The sequence below is a fragment of the Rhyacophila brunnea genome, unplaced genomic scaffold (assembly GCF_057557595.1).
Source record: "Rhyacophila brunnea isolate RB1 unplaced genomic scaffold, BYU_Rbru_1.0 scaffold_12, whole genome shotgun sequence".
NCBI classification, from domain to species: Eukaryota; Metazoa; Arthropoda; class Insecta; order Trichoptera; family Rhyacophilidae; genus Rhyacophila; species Rhyacophila brunnea.
In genome coordinates this window covers 36,855,789-36,862,773 of record NW_028232774.1, presented here as the reverse complement: position 1 = coordinate 36,862,773, position 6,985 = coordinate 36,855,789, and positions in this window count along the sequence as shown.

Below are 6,985 nucleotides of genomic sequence, written 5' to 3'. Positions count from 1 at the left end.
TGACAGTGCTGCTTTACAGTAGCGAATCATGACACCTTACAAAGGCTCAGAGCAACCGTATACTGAGCTTCGAAAACAGATTTTTGCGATGGATACCGGGTGTGCGGTGGTACGACTTTAGGAGTAACAAGGAGATAAGAGAACGCACCAAACAGCCTCTCATCACGCTGAAAGTGATGAGGCGACGTTGGACCTGGTTCAGCCACGTGCTGCGGATGCCAGAAGATAGCTTCAACCTGGCTTGCCTGTTCTTCAAGCCAACTGGATTGCGGCGTCCTGGAAGGCCGCTAAATACTATCTAAAGAGTGTATACAGCAGAGTGACAGGATGCCGGTTTGACCTAGAACGAAGCAAGAAAACAGGCTAACGACAGGGATTTTTGGTGGCGCCACGTGGTGACCATATGCTCCAACAAAGGGGCGGATATGGCCAAAGAAGAAGATTTATGCCAAAAATAAATTTCTATAATTTTTTTCATGCACTATTTGTTTATTTCACCTGTTACAGTAAAACATTGATACACCCCTGTTACAGGCGGGCTTCTCCCGGTGTAAAATAATCATTTAGTAGCTTAAGTCGAAACGTAACCCTGACCTCTAGAAACGGCTTCATAAAACATCTAATCTGATTCCTTGCTCAACCACGTAAGTATTTCTTTTTAATTTAAAAAGTAAAAATGATGATGGATGAAAGAGATAATTTCAAGACTAAATATAAGGATTTAAATATAATAAATTTTGCCGCGCATTGTGCGTGAAATCCTCGCGCGCCGGCGCCAGGGTCAGACTCGTGATTCGCCGAATCAAAGATCACGCGATAAAATTTATACTCCGACCGTTGAAATTTCTTTTTTTTGTGAATCCGGGGTTCGATGGACTCCTGAGCTAGCCGCTGGAACCCCCGGGATCTCAATGGCGCCCTTGGCAACGTGAAGCTCGAAGAATCGCATGGATTCTTCCGAACCCGCGAAATAAAATTTACGCCCGCGAACGCTAAATAAAAGTTTATGATCCAGGAGCCGGAACAACCAAGAAATGGTTAACTAAAAAGTGGACTCCGATGTGACCCTTATCGAAGAAGAAGTGCTGTCTCCAACATCAAACCGGGAGAGCCCTCTGGTGTTCGAAGACAGTCCACATACGGCGCTGACCGCGCCTAGCGTTGTGCTGGAGACCGTAGCACCAGCGCGTCTCCAGTACGACGAATGGCTGCATAAATCCCACCTATGGAGACCAGACACATCATCGACGGTATCCAGCGAGGAGGGCTCGTAGAGGCCACGGCCCACTCACGACGAAAAACGGCGAGCAAAATGCCGATTTTCCTAGGGTATCACTAACATGTCGTGTACCCTAGTCGACCACGGGATGTTCGGTGAGGAGAGAAAAAGGAAACGCGAGGCCAGGGAGCCTCACAAGAGGGCTGAAAAGGCGGGCAAGCTGAGATGAATCGAATCTGTGCGGGCGCAGGCTCGACCACGAGGAGATGAAGCAGGACCAGTCGCCAACCCTCGAGTCAAGGGTGAACGCCGAGTTGCTGTTGGAAGTGAAATGTGTAGATTATACGAATAAAACACCCGGAAATTCTTCTAATTACGGATATAAAGTTAATTAAGGACCAACTTTCTGAGCCTTGTAATCTTAAGTTCATTAGTACGAAAAATGTACATTCTAGTTTTAAAAATAACACTTCGCAAAGTGACGCCAATTCTTTCCGTTCAAATAAAGTAAATATGAATGAATTAGAAAACATTAACATTGAAAATCGCAAACAATTTTATAAACGGGAAAGAAAGGATATTCTACAGTAGCGCGAAACCTGTTTCAAAGTTACGCCGTGTTAATAATTTGAATCCAAAGAGAAACGAGGAAAATAGTATACGACCGTCACTATTATTTCTTTACAAATTACCAATCGTAAATTTAACACAGCGAAAACGGAACGGGAATAATAAGGCATCACTCGACGAAAGTTGTTATGTTAAATTTTAATAATAAGTTAAAATTAGGTATAAGAGGATGAAAGTAGAGATTGTATGCTTGTGATAAAAAAAAAAAAAATGAGTCAATAAGCCGTAAATTTCTCAACGGGGTTTCAATAATGAAAAAAAAAATAATAATAATAATAATAAAACGTGAGAGGCACCGCAAATCGGCGCGGCGCGCCTTGGAATAGGATGTCGGGCGCGTAAAACGAAACAACAATTTTTTTTTAAATAAAATGGGTTTCACTAAAAATAAAGTTAATTACACAGTTTTAAGTGTACTGATTCAGAAATAAATATAATGAGAGGGTGGAATATTTCAATTTTTAATATCAATGTGATTTATACAGTCAATACAATGTTGCAAAATAATTATGGGTATTAGGGTAAAATATTAAAAGTGATAGTAAGTACCATAAGTACAATGGGAAGATTTTATATAAAATTAGTAGCTATTTGATGTATGGGGTAGGAGTAATTAATAAAGTAAATTCGAATAAATTTAAAGTACAGGAAGTCTAATGAACGAATAAATTACTAAAGAAAGAAAAAGAATAAATACAGATGAAGACAATTTGGAAGCACAAAGGGAGCCACCTCTTGAAGTAAGCGCATCCAAAGGCAGCGTAGCCGAAAATTCATGATACCAAAGCTTGATGGTGTGGAGAGTGCGCACTCTCCTTTCTCGCGCAGGTTCATGGAGAGACTAGGGACGTGACGCCTGAAAGATATCGTGAAACAACGAGAGGTACCTCCGAAGTGTAACCATCTACAAAGAAAAGAAAGGGAAAAGGATACTTATTGTAAACATCCATCCTATTACCTGTGGGGAAGCCGTGCCGCCGTCAACGAGCCTGGCCGTTGTACCGCTATACGATGCCTTGCCCGCAGTAATAGGAACAGATGGAGACACAGTACCTGTCCATCTATGAGGTGATACTCCAGAGACCAGCAGATCAGTGGAAAACTTTCCACAGAAGGATATCCGCTGCTCGAAACGAGCCTGGCTCAATAGTAACACCACTACCACGCCCTGGTTGCAAAGGCAGACGACGCCAAACGAGGTACGCTCCTATTGCACCAGAAGAAGAAAAATTTAACACGAAATAATAATTCCGAACGAGGGCCAAACGTCTACAAATGTAGCCTCTCGGAATACAAAAAAACTGGACAGCCCAAGAGTCAAAGACTGCAGCTCCACGACCCCTCCGCTGACTAATAAAAACGAATAAAATAACAAGAAAACCTAATTAAAACAAAGTAACACAAAATAAATGTACTACACTGAAATTAAATCAAACTCTGACCTATTCAAAAGTATCGCGAAAGCATTGCTTTGAGCTGAAAATAATAATCCAAAATAAATATAGAAAATAATAAAAATAGAGCTAAAGTATAGAGTTTTATGTTAGAATAGTTAGATTGTAGTTGAATTCTTTTATAAACTGTTTATCATGCCATGTACTTAACGGATGAACAAGGAATTGGATGGGTGGCCGATGAGATCAGGGCGTACCTTTCGACTTTAATCCAGATGGGGCGAATTGATACACCCCTGTTACAGGCGGGCTTCTCCCGGTGTAAAATAATCATTTAGTAGCTTAAGTCGAAACGTAACCCTGACCTCTAGAAACGGCTTCATAAAACATCTAATCTGATTCCTTGCTCAACCACGTAAGTATTTCTTTTTAATTTAAAAAGTAAAAATGATGATGGATAAAAGAGATAATTTTAAGACTAAATATAAGGATTTAAATATAATAAATTTTGCCGCGCATTGTGCGTGAAATCCTCGCGCGCCGGCGCCAGGGTCAGGCTCGTGATTCGCCGAATCAAAGATCACGCGATAAAATTTGGCCAATCACGAGAGTCCTTTTTTTGCTGGATGGCGTCGGTACGAGGAATTTAAAAAGAAAGAAAAAAGGAGGTTAGTAAGCGTCCCCTTTCCGATAGGTACGGACCTGACGACTACAACTGTAAAAATCCCAAATATAATTTGTAAAACTAAAAATTAAGAAAATATAAGAAGACCACGTTACGAGCACGAAGGACTGTGTTTTATTTACACTCCAACCGTTTGAATTTTTTTTTTTTGTGAATCCGGGGTTCGATTGACACCTGAGCTAGCCGCTGGAACCCCCGGGATCTCAACATGATACGTATTTCAACTAAATTCGCTTGTATTTTGATACATTGGACGCTAAATCAGGTAGCCGTTTGATATAATTAAAATTAAAAAGTAATCATCTAGTCAGCAGTCAATGTGTTATTAACACAAGATAATTTCATTTTCTGTCTCAACTGAAAAAAAAATGCTTTTGGAATAACCCAGTTTACCTTGCAGCTCGAGAGTTATTTAGCAGTCACAACATGACAGCTGTCGATTTCAGACGACAAGGCTAGATTCAAGAAGTCGGTCTCGTTGTATGGTAAACAATACAATGAGAAATCAGACGAATACCACAAATGTCAAATTACTGTATGCTGGTTGTGAACACAATTTTTCTTTGCAAACTCGTTACTTACTCATCAAAGAGAGAGAAAATGCCTTTGTTTATCACCCACCCTCACTATGGACACGAAAGTGTTTATATACGTCTGAAAATATTAATTGTCATAACTAAACCATCATTTTCACTTCAAGACATAGTATATTACCCCGTTTACATGAGCATGGATTTACTGTTGACAGTAAGTATTATCGCGGCCATAATAAGAAAATGTATGGGTAAACATATATTATCTTGCAGTTGGCAAGATTGCATGCATGACATTAAAAAAGTTTGGATGCTTCTGAATTTTCATGCGACAGTAGGATTTTTTCGATCTGCGCCTGCGCAGTATAACGATAATGGCGAACCTGCCGGCAAAAAACGAACTACGAACGAATTTTCAGGTTGACCGATTTTCACGACCTGTCAAATAGTACGATAAAATGACATCGCGTATCATTCGCTCAAAGAATGAATTGGAGAGACAGTCAGCACTTTTATGTGTAAACAGTAATTGTCACGATAGTTTTAAAATACACACTATTGCTGCCAGTAAATCCATGCACGTGTACAGGCGCTATATAGACCTCTAATGTGGAGGTATTTTAACAAAGTATTGCATATTAGTAATTTGCTCAATCCGTCACGTTTCTCTGGATCCAAACAGTTGTGAGATTCAAACCGGCAACTCACCAATCAGGTGGTGAATGTTTTATTTTCTGCTCCATGGTGGGCACTGCATTAGTATTATTATAATTACATAATATATTAATATCACTGAAATTCTTCACCTATGATATCACTATGTATAAGAAATGGCTTCAAATATACCTATCTATACATAATAGGTAAGTAATGGACAAGGTTTATAATCAACCTATCATTATAATAATTGAATATCCTAAGTACATACTATAGTTATTTAAATACATACCCTCTGATATTTATTTGCTAATTTATTCCGATAGCATGCATGCATACTGAATAATGATTGTAACAAACTTATTTCGAAGAGTAAAAATATTTTATCTCATAGTTAATTTTAATATGTAACTCGAAAATTGTACAAAGTTAAGATTGAAATTGATTAATATTGATAACAATTGAGGCCCTCTGCCGAAGAACGGTGTTATTGCAGTAACGCAATTATTTTTAAAATATGATGTCCATACACCCTGTCTATAAACTAACCAAAAATTTCTTATCAAGAACAGATGGTATTAGAAATCTTTGAATGATAGCACATGCAGCATGTTGTTTTTAACGGCAATGTCCTCATGACATCTATTTGTTATAATGTAAATTAAATTAATGGATTAAAAAAATATAGCTATTTGAAAATTTATATATTCTCAACGATGAACTGAAATTTTTAGTTGGCATTATCGTAACACGAAGATTTAAGGATTACGCTACTTCCTTTTAGAGGGACTCAATTATAAGTAGAATTAATTTCTACTAACTACAATAAATCTGAAATATTTTACTACATAGTATCATAGCTTGCATACCAATGATTTAAAATAGTATAAAATAACTAGATATACAGAGGAGAGCTATAGGAAATTGAAATATAAAAATAAACACAAATTAAATACAAGGTATCTATGGCTTTTAAATGTCGGCTCAAAAGATGTGTCAAAGCTTGCCTGATTTTAACGCATTTAACATGAGCAAAGTCCCCCACACATTCCCATATTTATCAGAGGGAATTGTAATAAACCTAAATACCGTTTGCTTACCTACATTTTATTCTTTACTGACGGAAACTGACAAATCGTGCGTGAATAAATAAAATATTGTCGTGTATATCTTGTAAAACTCATAAATCCCATTTTGGTCAAAAATTTGTTATTTTTAATACCACACTAGTATTTTCGAATAACTACCATTGTGTAATATCTTCTTGAACCTATATGCATCATGTCTAATCATTTCAAAAATCAGTCCACAAAATACTACTAAACCATGTCTATACAACAGAAAAATATTTTGCAAACCTCCCAAATACAATATACCAGAAATCATTGTTCTTTTGTTTATTTTTTTGAATTTCGAACTTCTATTTAAAACGAAAATTAAGCCTCAATGACATTGAGCTACTTTACAAGCTGCTTGTTGAGGAATTTACAATATGCTTGTAAACTCGCCCAGTGTCATCATTGAACAAGCTAACATGCAGATTATAAACAATCTACCGAGAAAAGTTGAAAGCCGGTCATTTACGAGCTACATGCTGGCGTGTGGGCCTACTGCGTCTGCGCAGTAGAGCGATGGTAGCGACCTCCCGGTAAAAAAACGAACTACTCAATACGTCCTGTCAAAAATAGTACCAAAAATGACGGTTTCAACTCGCTAGCTTGTTGGCTTCTGAGCGAGTGGAAAGTTTTGTGTGTCATTATCACAATCGCACTAGCTGACTCGCCCGTTTTTAAATTCGCCAACAAGCAGCTTGTAAAGTAGCTCAATGTCATTGACGCTTTAGACAGTTTTTATTGTCTCATGAAAA